The following is a 19,266-nucleotide window of genomic DNA, read 5'->3' as shown; positions in this document are numbered from 1 at the left end:
CCCCTGGCACCACACCACCCATGGCCATCCACACACACCCATGCACACCTTACTGCCCCTATCTTCCCTGTCATCCACACCACCCTGGCACCACACCATCCTGGCCATCCACACAGGTTATAATTCCACCTCTCGACCTGGTTCTCTTGTCTGGTGTTAGAGTGCTCCATCCTGCCCCAGCAAAGGTTATAATTCCACCTCTCCACCTGGTTCTCTTGTCTGGTGTTAGTGTGCTCCATCCTGCCCCAGCAAAGGTTATAATTCCACCTCTCCACCTGGTTCTCTTGTCTGGTGTTAGTGTGCTCCATCCTGCCCCAACAAAGGTTATAATTCCACCTCTCCACCTGGTTCTCTTGTCTGGTGTTAGTGTGCTCCATCCTGCCCCAACAAAGGTTATAATTCCACCTCTCCACCTGGTTCTCTTGTCTGGTGTTAGTGTGCTTCATCCTGCCCCAACAAAGGTTATAATTCCACCTCTCCACCTGGTTCTCTTGTCTGGTGTTAGTGTGCTCCATCCTGCCCCAACAAAGGTTATAATTCCACCTCTCCACCTGGTTCTCTTGTCTGGTGTTAGTGTGCCGCACAGTTGAGGTTTTTCAGTCACTGCCGAGTGGCCTAAGACTACCCACATGCTGGCCTGAAGACCACCCATCAACCTGGGCTCTAGATAACCTCTCCAAAGAGAGGCTGAAAGATGAGTTCCGGGGGGCAGCATGGGCCAACACAAGATGGCGCCACTATCAACACTCGCCTGCGCCAGAACGGGCTGGGCCGACCATCAGGCCCCACCGGGAAGAAGCCTTGGGCTGACCATCAGGCCCCACCGGGAAGAAGCCTACCGGCGCAATAGGCCGCGACAAAAAAAAAATATATATATATATATATATATATATATATATATATATATATATATATATATATATATATATATATATATATATATATATATATATATATAAATATTTGGTGTATTGAGGTCTTTGCAAAAGATAACTATAGATCCACAGTATTAGATTACTGTTGATATTCATCTCTGGTAATTTGTTAAGTAAAATATGTGGCTGAATTGTAATGAAAGCGCTGCTAAAATCTATAAATATAATTCTAACCTGTGAATTTCGGATTTCTAAATGTTCGTAAGTTTGGTGAAGTAAGGTTAACCCAGCATCCTGAACACTCATACCTTGACAATAAGCAAATTGCAAAATATCTTTCAAGGGATCTACGCTTGAACAAATGTACCTCTTCACAATGTGCTCCAAACATTTCATTATAATTGATGTTAAGGCTACGGGTCGAAGATCATTAAACTCCCTTGGGTGGTTGTTTTGGGTACTGGAATAATCTCTGACATTTTCCACACATCCGGTACTGTACTCTGATCAAGTGAAGCTTGGAAAAGTTTACACAGTGGATCAGCAAGTTGCTCGGCACAGGATTTTAGTAGTTTAGAACCAATTTTATCGGGTCCACTTGCTTTTCCACATTGTATACGTTTCATGGAGTTCATCGTATCATCACGAGTTATTATTATTCGTTCTACATTGATGCCCCTAACCATTGACAAAATATTTTCACATTCAGTATTAAAATGGTGCACATCAAACCTTGCATAAAAGGAGTTCAAATCATTTACATGTTTGGTGGGTCTTTTAATGACCTTTTCTTTTTAGAGCCACTCAGTAGTTTACCCCTGTCCAAGCATCTTTTGACTTATTTGACTTAAATAAGTTTTCAATTTTAACTTTATTTGACTGTTTAGCATCTAGTATTTTCCTATTTAATTGGCTTTGTATCACTTTACTTTGCATGCAGTCACCATTTATAAAAGTTATCTTCTTTTCAATCAATAACGCTTTGATATCAGAATTTATCCAGGGTTTGTTATTTGGATAAATGCTAATTTCCTTAGTTGGAACAATCATGTTGGTACAAAAGTTAATTTATGAATTTAAAACATCTACATTTACATTATAATAGAGTTGGACTTATTATACAACACATCCCAGTCTGTACAATATATGAATTTAAAACATCTACATTTGCACTAATAGAGTTGGACTCATCATACAACACATCCCAGTCTGTACAATATATGAATTTAAAACATCTACATTTGCACTAATAGAGTTGGACTCACTATACAACACATCCCAGTCTGTACAATATATGAATTTAAAACATCTATATTTGCACTAATAGAGTTGGACTCATCATACAACACATCCCAGTCTGTACAATATATGAATTTAAAACATCTACATTTGCACTAATAGAGTTGGACTCACTATACAACACATCCCAGTCTGTACAATCAAAACAGCCTTGAAGACTCACCATGTGCTCATTATTCCAATCCTGCACCTTAATTTTCTTGCACAGTTTACATTTCAGAGTTTGCTTACATGTGGGAGCCAAAAACACCATATTGTGGCCAGATTTACCTAATTTAGGCTTTTGATAAGAACGATAACCGTTCCTTACATTACAATACATTTTATCTTAAATATTATTATCTCTAGTGGGGCAAGTTACAGTTTGCTGATACAAAGGTACATATGGTTGGAAATTACAGTGGTTAAAATCCCCCAACACTTTCATAATTCCTTCAGGATTTTCATTTTCGTATTTTCTAACACAATTTAGTGATAACTTACTCGCTATTGCCTCAGTGGCATCAGTCGGGATGTATACAATTATAATCGTCACATTATTAAATTCACGTGGTAGGTAAAAAGGTCTACATGATATTACTAAATATTCCAGGTCGTCACAACAAAAATGTTCCTTTATGTTAACCTGAGTACACCATCTCTCATTTATGTACACCGCCGCCCCTCCTCCCTTCTGTTTCACCACGTCCTTCATGTCTCCCCTGACTATCAAGAAACCATCAATATTTACTGTTTCGTCAACATCCTTGTCTTCAAGCCAGGTTTCGGTTAATGCTATGAAGCTACTCTCTCGGTAGTTCCCTATATATTCACAGTTTGCTGCTAATTCATCTATTTTATTTCGAGTTGATTGTACATTACCGAAAGTTACTGTAGGCAGTGGTGTCCTTATACCCCGCCTCCTCAATCTCGCCTGCACTCTACCTCTCCACCTGGTTCTCTGTCTGGTGTTAGTGTGCTCCATCGTGCCCCAACAAAGGGTTCTAATTCTACCGCTCCACCTGGTTCTCTGTCAGGTGTTAGTGTGCTCCATCCTGCCCCAGCAAAGTTTATAATTCCACCGCTCCACCTGGTTCTCTGTCTGGTGTTAGTGTGTTCCATCCTGCCCCAGCAAAGTTTATAATTCCACCGCTCCACCTGGTTCTCTGTCTGGTGTTAGTGTGTTCCATCCTGCCCCAACAAAGGATCTAATCCACCTCTTCACCAGCAGGTGGAGAGGTGGAATTAGAACCATTTTTGGGGCAGGATTGATAGACTAACACCAGACAGAACCAGGTGGGGAATTATAACCTTACTGGGCAGGATGGGCACACTAACACCAAACAGAGAACCAGGTGGAGGTGTAATTAGAACATTTGCCGGGGCAGGATGGAGCACACTAACGCCAGACAGAGAACTAGGCGGAAAAATGGAATTAGCCTGCATTAGCCTGAACAGGGAGGAGTATACTAACAGGACAGGAGAGTTAGAGCATCCTAGGAAAGGCCATAATCCTGTAGTGGACTGTTGATGGTTAACCTGTCCGCTGCGATTGTCAGGGATTTGTCCTTCGCTGGTAACCTGGTAACATACACTCCCAGGTCTTTCTCTGCCTCTGTGGTGGATAGTGGAGTGTTTCCCATGTGGTATTGGTGTGCTGGATATCCTCTCCCAAGGTGCAGGACTTTACATTTTTCTTCATTGAATTATAGCAGACACTTTGTTCCACTCCTGTAGCTTGGTGAGGTCTTCTGGTAGGAAATCCACAGTCAAGGGTTAAACATAGTAATGTAATGCCATTTTCTTGCATGGGATGTGTATTAGTACTGTGTGACCCTGATGTGAAATTTGTCGTTTGAGAGGAATGAAAAGTCATGTTTGGTTGTTGTTCAGCAGTACAGTGATCAGGATCCTCAAGCAGACCAAGCACTGGGGTTTGGGAGTGTATTTTTTCTTTTTACAATTCTTTGCCGAACTGAAGGGCTTGCTCAACAGTTATTTAGCAAGACTGAATTAGTTTCCATTCTTGTCTCCAGTATACTGATGGACACAATGAGGTGATTCTTGTGGTTGTTGCAGCATCTTTTTTCTTCTTTCTACAAACACTGTTTTTCAACTTTCTTCTGCAGAGCCCGTCCAGCGCTGGGCCCGGCCACTGCAAGCCTTGTTGGGTCAATGTGTGGGAAATCAGCCAAGGTGGAGTTTGAGTCGGTCGGCCTCAACCATGAGGGTGCGCATGGAGTCATTGTCATGTTCCGTTGATAACCTCCTAATTGATTCATGTTGGTTGATGTTTCACTCTGATATTGCAGTAAATATTTAGTTGTATCATTGTGCATCATCTGGATAACCCCAAAGTGTTCCTAAGGTATAATGATTGAATGTTTTGACAAGAATATGAACATTCACTCTTAGTTAGTAAGAAACTGTGTATGTGAGGTATTTGTTTCCATGTTATTTTTTTTTTATTCTGATTATTTCCTCACTCTCAGGCTGTGTGAGCGGCAGGCTGGCCGTGAGCCTTCCAGGGAGTGCTGGGCGGCCTGGTGCCCCGGCTGAAGGCAAGCGGCCTCCCTGAGACACCCAAAGACTGGCTGACACAAGATCTTGTGCTGGTACTGGTGTCTGAAGGCTGTGCAGTGGTGCGGACACAGGCTCAGAGTGCCCAGGTGGACCAAGATGCTGGTAAGTGTTGCAGCTGACAGATTACTGACAAGGGAACAGGCAGGGAATATAAACAAAACAGACATGGTAGTTATAAGTGTGGCCAGTGTCGCCTCTTCTTATTCTTTATAAATGTTTCCAAGGTTGCCGCCTGCCTGGGAGCAGACTCACAGAGGTCAGCGCGGGGCAGCAGGACAGCGCCCTCAGCAGTGACGATGAGTCTCTCCATGAAGGCTGCACAGCAGCAGGCCACCGTCGCCCGAGAGCATCCCGAGGAACACTTCAATGTCCAGGTGAGAAGCCTTGAGCTTTTTTGGAAATTATCCTTGGGAAAACTTATGGTATAAAGCATCTTTAACCCGTCCGCTGCGATGGGCATGTATTTGGTTTCATTGGTACCATGAAAACATGTACTACCAGGTCTTTCTCTGGCTCTGTGGTGGATAGTGGAGTGTTTCCCATGTGGTATTGGTGTGCTGGATATTCCCTCCCAAGGTGCAGGACTTTATATTTTTCTTCATTATTGTAGCAGCTGCTTTTTGTTCCATTCCTGTTGCCATTTTTTTTCATTATTGTAGCAGCCACTTTTTGTTCCATTCCTGTAGCTTGGTGAGGTCTTCTGGTAGGAAATTTGCAGTCAAGGGGTTAAAGATGCATATTTTTAATCAAAACTGATATTGAAAATCCTCTTGCATTCTCTAAAAAGCAAAGTCAGCTCAGGATTTTCTCCAACAGACTCTTTTGTAAGGTCCAGTCCTTGTTAGTGACTGCCGGTGAGAGGCAACACTTGGGCAGGGGGTGAAGCTTGGGGTGATGATGATGATGATGATTGTTGCAGGTGTGAGGATGTCAAGCCACCACAAGCCAGGAGGGAAGTGGCTGCTGGGGCCAAGACAGCAGGTGAAGCAGAACCCTTAAGCCTCAGGTCTTCACCCCTGGACGAAGGAGGTGTTTCTTGGCGGCCAAACTCGGGAGACTCACCAGAAAAGACCTTGGTAGATGATGCAAGTTTTGCTCGCTGGAGACCACAAGAGTATTCACCCGTGCCTCATATTGTGGGCGAGGAGAGCAGCCTGCACCATCTCCCAAGAGGTATGTTTAACAGTGAGGCATGCACACAGGCAGGAAGCAGCACTACAGTCACCAGGAGACATTTTACATAAAACTGGCTACAAAATACTGCTGCTGGCCAGAATGGAGATCAGGTTCAGCAGGATCCCAGCAAGGTGCTCTCTTTACTTCTTTGTGTGATTTTGAAAACACTTCAGCAGCCAAGGGGAACGCTCAAGAGAAAGTGTCATATCTATGCAAACCTTCCTGCAGGGGTGAGCTGAAAGGTGAAAAATGTAGTTACCACGACTCCTTGGAGAAGAGAGACACCATTAGTAGTTTGGTTGGTGAGAAAAGCTTCACCAGTCATGCTGCTTGTACAGGGGAGAAGACTTCAGTGTTGTCCTCCAGGCCTCTTTGCAGCGGGTACTCTAGATCAAGCAGCAGACCAAGTGTCTTGCATGTGTGTGTGTGTGTGTGTGTGTGTGTGTGTGTGTGTGTGTGTGTGTGTGTGTGTGTGTGTGTGTGTGTGTGTGTGTGTGTGTGTGTGTGTGTGTGTGTGTGTGTGTGTGTGTGTGTGTGTGTGTGTGTGTGTGTGTGTGTGTGTGTGTGTGTGTGTGTGTGTGTATTTACCTAGTTGTGAAATACCGTACTAGGCTCGTGCTGTCCCATCTCCATAATGCTTATTATCCAGTTTGGCTTTAAATTCATGAATCGTTTTTGCACACACAGTCTCCTTGTCAGTCCGTTCCATGTTGTTATACTTCTGTATGGAAAACTGTATTTCTTGTCATTTCTTATCACTGCCTCTTGTCACACTTCTGTCACGTACCACTAGGTCTTCCCTGTCCAATTTCTCCAATCCCTCTTGTATCCTGTACAATGCTATTAGGTCCCCTCTCTCTCTTCTCTCTAGTTTTGTTAGTCCCAATTTCTCCAGTCTTTCTTCATAGGTATGTTCTCTCAGAGTTTCCGGTAATTTAGTCGCTGCTCTTTGTACTCTTTCCAACTTTCTAATTTCTGTCTTCAATCTAGGTGACCACACTAATGCTGCATATTCCAGTCTTGGACGTATCATCGATGTTATTAGTTTCTTTACCATTTCTTCATCTAAATATATTAATGCTGCTTTTATGTTTCTAAGAGGATTGTATGTTTCCCCAGTTATCCGGTCTATATGTTTTCCAAAGGATAACTTGTCTGTTATGATCACTCCCAAATCTTTTTCTTCAGTTTTTTTTCATGATTCTTTCATTACTCAGAGAGTAGTTCCCCGATATTCATCTACTGCTCTTACCAAACTCCATTACGCTACACTTCTCAGTATTGAATGTCATTTCCCATTTGCATGACCATTCGCTTATTATATCAAGATCTTGGCTCAGGGCTACACAGTCTTCTTCATTATTTCAGCATCATCAGCAAACATAATATTCATATAGCTTGTCGCCCCTTCTGTTATGTCATTAATATATATTACAAACATAATCGGAGCCAACACCGATCCTTGGGGGACTCCACTGGTCACTTCCATCCAGCTTGATTTATTATTCCTAATTACTGTTCTCATTTCTCTCTTCGTCAAAAAGTCCACAATCCAATCCAATATTGAACCACCCACACCTCCAACATGATTAAGTTTCCATATTAATCGCTTGTGTGGTACTTTATCACATGCCTTCTTTAAGTCCAGATACACACAATCTGCCCAACCGTCCCTTTCCTGTATTATATCAATTACTCTTGAATAGAAGCTGATCAGATTAGTTACACAAGACTGTTCTCCTCTGAATCCAAATTGGCTATTTGTTAATGTACTGTTTTCTTCTAAATACTCCACCCATCTGTTTTTTTATAATTTTCACACACATCTTTGCTACTACACTTGTTAATGACACTGGCCTATAGTTCAACAGGTCTTCTTTACTTCCTCCTTTATGTATTGGGACGATGTTAGCCCTCTTCCAGTCTCTCGGTACCTTCCCTTGTGCTTGTGAAACATTAATCAAGTTGCTCAACTTTTCAGCTATTTGCTGGTTACACTCTTTTAGCACCCAATTTGATATACCATCCGGTCCTGCTGATTTTCTCGCATCCAATTCTTCCAATAATTTTATAACTTCATCTGCTGATGTTTGTATTCTCTCCAGACCCATGCACTCTATTCCCCGGCACTGCATCTACACCTTCAAACTCACTCTCCTTTGTGAACACTGTTTGCAAACAATTATTCATCACTTCTACTATTTCACTTATACTATCAAAAGTTTCACCACTAACTTTAACTTTCTGAATCTCATCTCTATTTTATCAACTTTCCATTTATGAACTTATAAAGCAGTTTTGGCTGGTCTACAATATTTTTTCTCAAAATTCTTTTTTTCTTTTCTTCTTACTTTGACATAAGCACTCCTCTTCCTCTTGTACTCATTCCATAGATCCATCCTCCTATTTTTTCTCCATTTGTTCCATGCCTTCTCCTTATCCTGCTTGGCGTCAACACACTTTCTATTGTACCACTCTTCTCTTGATGTCTGGCCTTCTTTCATCCTTGGTACCCACTTTTCCACTCCTTCGTTGTAAATCCGTAGAAAGATAGCCCATTTTTCCTCCACATTTTCAGCCTCAAAAAAAGTATCCCATTGTGCTTCCTCAAAATGTTTCCCAAGTTGTTAAAAATTTGCCTTATTAAAGTTAAACCATTCTTTCCTGCAGTCCTCATTCCTGTTTATTTTACCTCCTCGTAATATGTACTCGATAAGTACGTGATCGCTCTTACATATACGGCTCTTATAGTTAATAATCTCTATGATAACCAGCTCCCTGGTGATTATCAAGGCCAATTTAGATGGCTCGTCTCCTCTGCATCTCATATTTTCTTCTACCCACTGTGTGAGGACGTTATCTATAACCAATTCCAAAACCTTATTCCCCCATGAAGCTTCACTTCCCTCCGTTGACCAGTTTTCCCATGACACTTCCTTACAATTAAAATCTCCCATTATCAGAATCTTATCTTTCTCCTCCAGCAATCCAATGTATCTTCCAGCTTCTTCTTGTACAATTCTTCTGTCAATGAATTGTTTTTAGGAGGGACATACACCACTACGATATTTCTGCATTCTCCCCTTTGCAGTCTTGTGTGTGTGTGTCTGGGTGGATGTCTAGATCAGCACAGGGGTCAGAACACATCATAATAAGTAAGGGTTGTATCTGGGAGAGTCCTGCATGTGTGTGTGTGTGTGGCTGGTGACCGAGTACAATGCTTTACATCTTTCAGGGAGGGCAACATGATCTCCCTTCCATCACACTTGCACATTCTGCCTCATTCTTCTCTTTCCTCCTCATGGCCTTCAACATTTCCTGATAGAAATTCTTCACAAGAAGCAAAGGTTCTAAAAATCACAGTAAATTATTAGAAATAACTTTTATTTTTACTTACAGAGCCAGATGTATTTTTGTGTACCTGAGAAGAGATGAATTATTATTATTATTTTGTTTTTTACAGCAAAGGAGACAGTTAAAGGGCATAAAAAAAAATAATGAAAAAAAAGCCCACTACTTACTGCTCCCGATACCCTCCTCTTGAAAGAGTTCATATCGTAGGCAGAAGGAAATTCAGATGAAGGAAGATTGTTCCAGAGTTTACCAGCGTGAGGGATGAAAGAGTGAAGGTGCTGGTTGACTCTTGCATAAGGGGTTTGGACAGTATAGGGATGAGCTTGATTAGAAAGTCGTGTGAGATGAGGCCGCAGGAGGGGGGGAGGCATGCAGTTAGCAAGTTCAGAAGAGCAGTCAGCGTGAGTATATCGACAGAAGATAGAAAGAGAGGCAATTTATTTATATGTGACCATAGTAGTAGAAGTAGCAGTTGAAGTGGTAGTGATAGCAGCAGCAGAAATAGCAGTAATATAGTAGTAGTAGAAGTAATAGTAGTAGTAGCAGAAATAGCAGTAATAATTGTAGTAGTAGTAGTAGTAGTAGTAGCAGCAGCAGCAAAAATAGCAGTAATAATTGTAGTAGTAGTAGTAGTAGTAGTAGTAGTAGTAGTAGTAGTAGCAGAAATAGCAGTAATAATTGTAGTAGTAGTAGTAGTAGCAGCAGAAATAGCAGTAATAATTGTAGTAGTAGTAGTAGTAGTAGTAGTAGTAGTAGTAGTAGTAGTAGCAGCAGCAGCAGAAATAGCAGTAATAATTGTAGTAGTGTTATAGTGAAACCATTTTAGCGAGTCTGTTGAGGCGTTGGCTTCCTTGGGTCCTGTCCTTCCCTCCGCTCTGCCACACAGTCCCAGCACCTGTCCCTTCCTCTCATGTGTCAGCTACAGGCAACACATGAGAGGAAAAAATAGGTGTTGGGACTGTGTGGCAGCTGAAAGGAAAGGACCCTTGATGAAACAACGCCCCAATGGACTCGCTAAAATGGTTGCACTTTAGTAGTAAGCCAAGTTGATATTGCATACATGTGGGTTCCATATGCTTAGTGGTTTGAAAATTGACTGTTTCTCTCTCTCTCTCTCTCTCTCTCTCTCTCTCTCTCTCTCTCTCTCTCTCTCTCTCTCTCTCTCTCTCTCTCTCTCTCTCTCTCTCTCTCTCTCTCTCTCTCTCTCTCTCTCTCTCTCTCTCTCTCTCTCTCTCTCTCTCTCTCTCTCTCTCTCTCTCTCTCTCTCTCTCTCTCTCTCTCTCTCTCTCTCTCTCTCCCCCCACCCCCACATGTTTACAAACCCCACAGACCCCCCCCCCACACCATACAAGACCCTTCCCCCCCCTCTCTCTCTCCTCTCTGAGACACCACCACCACATATGCTCCCTGTTAGTGTGTGTGTGTGAGGGAGAGAGCATACCCCTGGACTTTGATCAGAAGAACAATAAAGTGTATCAAGAAATATGTTAATAAATAAATGAAATCAAAAGATAACTGTTTAAATCTTCCCCTGAGAGAGAGAGAGAGAGAGAGAGAGAGAGAGAGAGAGAGAGAGAGAGAGAGAGAGAGAGAGAGAGAGAGAGAGAGAGAGAGAGAGATGAAATGCATAAATTAAAGTTTCCTTCAACATCTAATGTATAGAGGAGGAAGAAGAAAGGAAACTAAGATGGGAAAGAGAGAAGGAAGAGAAATAGAGGAAGGAGGAGGAAAGTGATGGAAGAATATTTGACAGGAAGAGGAGAAATGGGAAATGAACAGTAAGAAGAAAGAGGGAAGGGTAGAAAGGGAAGAGGAGGAGGAGAGAAAAAAAGATAAATATTAGAAAGGAGGAATTTGGGAAAAAAACAGTATAAAAGGAAGAGGAAATTATATAACAAAGAGGAGACAAGAGGGAAGAATATTAGAGAGAAGGAAAAACATGATCAAAGGAGAGAAGAAAATATAAAGAAAGGATGAAGAGAAGGATGCTGATGACAGAGAGGAGACATGAAGGGAGGATGAAGGGCAGGAGGATGATGACAGAGAGGAGACACAAGGGAAGACATGAAGGGAGGATGATGACAGAGAGGAGACACAAGGGAAGACATGAAGGGAGGATGATGACAGAGAGGAGACACAAGGGAAGACATGAAGGGAGGATGAAGGGCAGGAGGATGATGACAGAGAGGAGACACAAGGGAAGACATGAAGGGAGGATGATGACCGAGAGAGGAGACACAAGGGAAGACATGAAGGGAGGATGATGACAGAGAGGAGACACAAGGGAAGACATGAAGGGAGGATGAAGGGCAGGAGGATGATGACAGAGAGGAGACACAAGGGAAGACATGAAGGGAGGATGATGACAGAGAGGACACACAAGGGAAGACATGAAGGGAGGATGAAGGGCAGGAGGATGATGACAGAGAGGAGACACAAGGGAAGACATGAAGGGAGGATGAAGGGCAGGAGGATGATGACAGAGAGGACACACAAGGGAAGACATGAAGGGAGGATGATGACAGAGAGGAATAACTTTGGAAGACATGAAGGGAGGATGAAGGGCAGGAGGATGATGACAGAGAGGAGACACAAGGGAAGACATGAAGGGAGGATGATGACAGAGAGGACACACAAGGGAAGACATGAAGGGAGGATGAAGGGCAGGAGGATGATGACAGAGAGGAGACACAAGGGAAGACATGAAGGGGAAGGAAAATGTGAAGAGAGGATGAAGTTTTGGATGGTAGGAATCATGCACACTACTCCACCTACTACCACTACTACTACGAACTACTACTACTACTACTACTACTATGCTTGGTCCTGGGGAAAGTGAGTCCTGGGTCATCCTGCCTTTGCTGCTGCTCGTAAGGTCTTGGTTCCTGAACTCCTGGCGCTGTCACTGTCCGCTGCTGGCCGGCACCTCACCTGTGGAAGAAAAGAGTTGTGAGCCATTTCATATACACTTCCTTACTAATGAGACTTTCTATACAACAAAGTGAGGCCACTTTTTGCTGATTTATACCATAGGGTGCTGGCTGTCATGGGTTTGAAAATACCCTAAACTTAACCTACCAAAACCTGAAGATCTTGACTCAGAAAATTCATATATGCTTCCTTATTAAAAGACTTTCTATTAGGGATGTACCGATATCAAAAAGCTAGGAAGACAGTTCATGGGCGTAAATAAAAAAAAAAGCCCGCTACTCACTGCTCCCGAACAGAGGTCAAAGGAGTGTCCAAAACGAGAGGTCAATTTCGGGAGGAGAGGTGTCCTGATACCCTCCTCTTGAAAGAGTTCAAGTCGTAGGCAAGAGGAAATACAGATGAAGGAAGATTGTTCCAGAGATTACCAGCGTGAGGGATGAAGGAGTGAAGATGCTGGTTGACCCTTGCATAAGGGGTTTGGACAGTATAGGGATGAGCATGAGTAGAAAGTCGTGTGCAGCGGGGCCGCGGGAGGGGGGGAGGCATGCAGTTAGCAAGTTCAGAAGAGCAGTCAGCATGAAAATAGCGATAGAAGATAGAAAGAGAGGCAACATGGCAGCGGAATTTGAGAGGTAAAAGACTATCAGTATGAGGAGGAGAGCTGATGAGACGAAGAGACTTTAACTCCACTCTGTCAAGGAGAGCTGTGTGAGTGGACCTCCCCCCCCACACATGAGATGCATACTCCATACGAGGGCGGACAAGGCCCCTGTAAATGGATAGCAACTGTGCGGGGGAGAAGAACTGGCGGAGACGGTACAGACGGACTAATGAAGCTTTATAACAGCTACAGGTGAAGAGGTGTGTGTCCTGAGCTGCTTCCTGCCTCTGCTACATGTCAGAAAATAACCATGATCAAAGACAACAAGAATGGATGGTAGCTTACCAATGCCTCCCTCCTCCAGGCGTGTGGAGAGTGTTGGCCGTGACGGTGTGTGTGTGTGTTTGTCCTGCAGCTCTCGAGTCTGGCCCAGCGCCAAAAAGAACGATTGTCGCTGGGGCCATTGCCAGCAGGCCGAGCCACAGCTGTGTGTGGAACTCTTCCTGAGGGTCAGAGTAGTGTGTTGAGGGCTCACTGTGTTATGCATCTGCTTATTGTGGCATTATAAGGCAGGGAGGAGTAAACCCACACAGCACTGTAGCACTAAGGCATTTGTCTACTAACATGAATTTAGTCTCACAGGCCATTTATCATAATTTATTATTGACGAATCCAACATGTCCCTGAAGGCCCATTAAGCTGTCACGGCACTCAACATGCACTGTGGCTGAGATGCAACAATGTGTACCGGGTTGTTCCTTACAGCCAGGGAGGGAGGGAGGCAGCTCAAGGGGAAAAACAAAACAGCAATAAAAAAGCCTGCCAGACGCTGCTCCAACAATAGAAAACAGAACCAGAGGCCAGAAGACAGGTCAAATTCACATGGAGAGGTGTCACCACACTCTCCCTGTGAAGGAGTTCAAGTCGTAGGCAGGGGGAAGGACAGGCCAAGGACTTAAGGCTGTTCTAGACTTTACCAGCGGAATGGATGAAAGAATGAAGTGCTGGTGAACTCTTTCAGAAGGAATTTGGATAGAATTGGGATGAGCAAGAGCAGAAAGTTGAGTGCTGCGGGGCCACGGGAGGGGGGAGGCATGAAGCTAGCAAGTTCAGAAGAGCAGTCAGCATGAAAACATCGGTAGAAGATAGAAAGAGATGCAACATGGCAGATTGTTAAACTGATTACGTATTGAATTTGTAAACTACATTTGATTTAGTGCACAGTGACTACAGAGCTAAACCTGCGGCCTCACCTTGAAGGGCTTCCCCTTGACGGCTTCTCCGCTGCTGTCCGTTCCTGTCGGGTGGATGAAGCCCAGCACGACACGGTGAAAGGTGGTGCCATCATGGCAACCCTCCAGGCACAGCTGCACCTAGTTCCGGCACGACCCGTGGGCCTCCTTGACCACAGCTACATGGCAACGTCCCTGCCGGTGGTGGCCAGGAGAACCTGCGGAAAGTTTGAGAGTTTGAAAGTGTTCCTGTTAGTTTGGCAATTATGCTTACCAAGAGAACCTGCAGAAAGGAGGCACCAGTGTTCCTGTTAGTTTGACAGTTATGCTTTTACTGCACAGGCATAAGACACAGCCTCCAACAAGGCCTCTATGTGCAGTGAAGGGTGCAGTGATTATTCATGACTACAGAAATTGGTATTATTTTACAAGTGCGCCGTATCACAGTGAAAGACACCTGTGTGCTTGATGAGGTTCTTTGTGGTGATGTTTTCTTGTCCGTCACAAATTACTTGTTTGAAAGATTTTTATATACAGTAATACCTCGATTTACAAGTGCCTTAGTTTACAAGCGTTTCAATTTACGAGCAAAAGAAAATCACTAAAATGCCTTGGTGTATGAGCAGTGACTTGGCGTACAAGCATCAAGTTTGTATGAGTGGAAGACGTGAGTGTGGGTTCCCACTGTTCGCCGCAAGACGAGAGTGCTCAGAGCAGAAAACAATGGGAATAAGGTCTCAAGCTGGAATCACACTTGACCTTTTTCCTCCAACCGCCCTGGTGGAAGACGCAACCGGCAACACCAACTTTTCTTGGTGTACGTCACAAACGACCAAGGTCAGTTGCTCATATCCAGAAGATAAACAAACCAGTGGCTTTGTATCCACATGGTGCCATTTGCCAAGGCAAGGGCTGTTGTGGCTTGTGCTGCTGTTGCTGTCAAAAAATGGTCAAGCAAGTCTACCGGCGCCACAGGAAGCACCCCCCAAAAAAACAAATGCAGTAGAGGGGGAGGGCAGGGGCTGACTCCACAGCCCTGGGTTAAACTCTCCTCCTCCTCCTCCTGCCTCTCTTTTCTTCCTCCTCCTCTTCATTTCTCTGTTGCCTCCATGTTCATCAAGGTTTGAGTCTTGTTCCTGTGTGACTGACAGATCTTTGTGTTGTGCCGTTGATGTTGATATTTTGACATGTATACCTCAAAACAGAGTAAATTGATGATAATTTCAAGCAGAGATTAACACTATAGTCTATTGATTTTAACTTGAGCCCTTGGGCGCAACTCAGTCGTTGTCTTTCCCTCTAATCCCAGCCATTCATGACACCATGCAGTCGTATTATGAGTATATATTATATAATCTATAAATAGATAACGTACAGACTAACAGTGAGACAGATCGCCATGCGCAGGTCAGCGCTAGATCTGTAAAGAATGAAGGTTTCGGCCCAAGCCACAGGGCTCAAGTTAGAGTCAATGGACTATAGTGGTTTATTCAGCAAGCCTTATAAGGCACTGTTACCACACACGTGTAGCATGGGCCAAATATTACGGGCAGTGTGACTTTGATAACACTTCTTGAGGTAAATATGTGTTTGTTAAAGAAATACTGCTGGTGAACAAAGGGTCCAGTGACATGATGGACCCAAAATTTTCAATGCACTGCCCAGGGAGATTAAACGTAAAGAAATGCCCAGTGGACAAGTTCAAAGGAAGCCTCAACACTTTCCTGAGGGCAGTGCCAGGTGAGCCGCCAGTGCCCGGCCACACTGGGAATGGCCGGGCACCAACAAACTCAACACCAGACCAAGTGGCCCCCAGCCAATTTTGGTTGAGAGGAGTTCTTGCCTGGTTGGGCTCCCACTGGGGGTGCCCCATATGGCTAGCACACCAGTCTTTATAAACCACTGCCAGAAACATTGTTTATGAACAAAGAAAAGACTGGAAAGTTTGCTATGATCCTAAGTACAAAGCAATAAGATGACAAGATTGGCAACCAATTAACAGTAGTCAAACAGAGCAGCAGCACCCAGGAAATCCTGGAGTCCACTTTTTAAAGCACCAAGGTTGGGTTCTTCTGCCAAACGAGTAGGAAGGGCATTCCAAAGTGAAACACACGGACATAAAAGAATCTACGTCTGGCTTCACAGGAGCTTTGGGGAACAAATATCTTGCAACAGTGTCCTCTTGTACCCATGTTAGGAGCCATAGTAAATACATGCATCAGAAAGAGATATAGCAGACACACCATTAAAAATCTTCCAGCATGTAATAAGATCAGGACGCAAGAGTCTTCCCTTGACTGAAAAGAGATCAAGAAACTTCAGCCGCTGTTCGTAAGAGACATCGTCAAGACCCGAGATTTGTTTAGTCCACCTTCGTTGAACAGATTCCAGGAGTGACAAGTCAGCGACATAGCCTGTGCTCCAAACTGATGATCCACACTCCAGGGGGCGTATGTGAGTGGTGAGAAACTTAGTTATAAAACCTGCCGACCGACACAAGGTAGATTTCAGCAGGTTGTTAGACAGTCCTGCAGCCTTGCTAACTATTGATCGAATATGATTATGGAACCTAAATGTTGGGTCTATGGTAATACCTAATTCAACGGCTTCTGAACTGAAACTAATAAGTTTTCCTTTGACTGAAAATAGGCCTAGATCATGTACAGATTAGATTACGCTGATGATTCCACTCTGCATTATTCAACTTCTTTCAACAGAAGACCCTCTCAACAGGTAGTACATAACTCCTGGCTAGAGGCTGCAGAAAGCTTAACCTCAGACCTTACTATCATTTCCGATTGGGGCAGAAGGAACCTTGTGTCCTTCAATGCCTCAAAAACCCAGTTTCTCCACCTATCAACTCGACACAATCTTCCAAACACCTATCCCCTATTCTTCGACAACACTCAGCTGTCATCATCTTCAACACTAAACATCCTCGGTCTATCCTTAATTCAAAATCTTAACTGGAAACTTCACATCTCCTCTCTCACTAAATCAGCTTCCTTGAGGTTGGGCGTTCTGTATCGTCTCCGCCAGTTCTTCTCCCCCGCACAGTTGCTATCCATATACAGGGGGCTTGGCCACCCTCGCATGGAGTGTGCATCTCACGTGTGGGGGGGCTCCACTCACACTGCTCTCTTGGACAGAGTGGAGTCTAAGGCTCTTCGTCTCATCAGCTCTCCTCCTCTTACTGATAGTCTTCTACCTCTTAATTTCCGCCGCAATGTTGCCTCTCTTTCTATCTTCTATCGATATTTCCGCGATGACTGCTCTTCTGAACCTGCTAACTGCATGCCTCCCCCCCTCCCGCGGCCCCGCTGCACGCAATTTTCTACTCATGCTCATCCCTATACTGTCCAAACCCCTTATGCAAGAGTTAATCAGCATCTTCACTCTTTCATCCCTCATGCTGGTAAACTCTGGAACAATCTTCCTTCATCTGTATTTCCTCCTGCCTACGACTTGAACTCTTTCAGGAGAAGGGTATCTGGACACTCCCGAAATTGACCTCACTTTCGACCACCTCTTTGGATTCTTTTTGGAAGCAGCGAGTAGCGGGCTTTTTTTTTTATCATTGTTTCCTTTTATTGTACCCTTAAGCTGTCTCCTTTCTTGTAAAAAAAAAAAAAAAAGTCGGAGATTTGTACCAAAAGACATAATCTTAGTTTTGTCAGCACTGATTCCCAGATCCCACGATTCAGCAACTGCAATTAGAGTATCTATGTCTCTTTGTACTACACTTATGTCCTGTAATACTGAGGATGGATTACTGGGTCTTATCAATAAGTATAATTTTAAATCATCAACAAATAATTTGACGTTTGATAGTAGAGTAGAGGCGATGTAATTTATATATATATATATATATATATATATATATATATATATATATATATATATATATATATATATATATATATATATATATATATATATATATATATATATATATATATATATATATATATATATATATATAAGAAACATAACAGTACCTAAAACAGAACCTTGGGGTACTCCACTTGCCACAGGGAACAGGGAACTATGCTGTCTGCCCACAACTACTTCCATAGTTATGTTTGTCCAAAATGTTTTGATCCATGAGAGGACTGAGCCATTAACACCGATCCCACATAATTTGATGAGCAATATCTGGTGATTTACTGTATCAAAGGGTTTTGAAAAGTAAAGAGAATTAAGTCCATCATGTTGCCCTTGTCTATCCAATTTGTAACATTATTATAAGTAATAACTGGTCCTCCACAGACCTCCCTGGACAGAAACCAAACTGTGAATCACTGAGTACGGAATTGGATTCTAGATAACCTTGCGGTCTAATTACAATAATTTTATCTAGGGCTTTACAGCTGACAGATGTAAGACTTATTTCTGCTGTGGTAGACGGTCACTGTTCTTCTCCTAAATCTATTAATAGTGGTGTCCCACAGGGTTCTGTCCTATCTCCCACTCTTTTTCTGTTGTTCATTGATGATCTTCTTTCCAAAACGAACTGTCCTATCCATTCCTACGCCGATGATTCCACTCTGCATTATTCAACTTCTTTTAATAGAAGACCCACCCTTCAGGAACTTAACGACTCAAGGCTGGAGACTGCAGAACGCTTAGCCTCAGACCTTACTATTATTTCCGATTGGGGCAAGAAGAACCTGGTGTCCTTCAACGCCTCAAAAACACAGTTTCTCCACCTATCCACTCGACACAATCTTCCAAACAACTATCCCCTATTCTTTGACAACACCCAGCTATCACCTTCCTCAACACTAAACATTCTCGGTCTATCCTTAACTCAAAATCTCAACTGGAAACTTCATATCTCATCTCTTACTAAATCAGCTTCCTCGAGGCTGGGCGTTCTGTACCGTCTCCGCCAGTTCTTCTCCCCTGCACAGTTGCTGTCCATATACAGGGGCCTTGTCCGCCCTCGTATGGAGTATGCATCTCATGTGTGGGGGCCTGACCACACAGCTCTTCTGGACAGAGTGGAGGCTAAGGCTCTTCGTCTCATCAGCTCTCCTCCTCATACTGATAGTCCTCTTAAATTCCGCCGCAATGTTGCCTCTCTTTCTATCTTCTATCGATATTTCCACGCTGACTGCTCTTCTGAACTTGCTAACTGCATGCCTCCCCTCCTCCCGCGGCCCCGCTGCACTCGACTTTCTACTCATGCTCATCCCTATACTGTCCAAACCCCTTATGCAAGAGTTAACCAGCA

This window comes from Eriocheir sinensis, unplaced genomic scaffold, assembly GCF_024679095.1.
Source record: "Eriocheir sinensis breed Jianghai 21 unplaced genomic scaffold, ASM2467909v1 Scaffold1012, whole genome shotgun sequence".
NCBI classification, from domain to species: Eukaryota; Metazoa; Arthropoda; class Malacostraca; order Decapoda; family Varunidae; genus Eriocheir; species Eriocheir sinensis.
The sequence above is the reverse complement of the archived record's forward strand: the minus strand, read 5'-3'. Positions refer to the sequence as shown.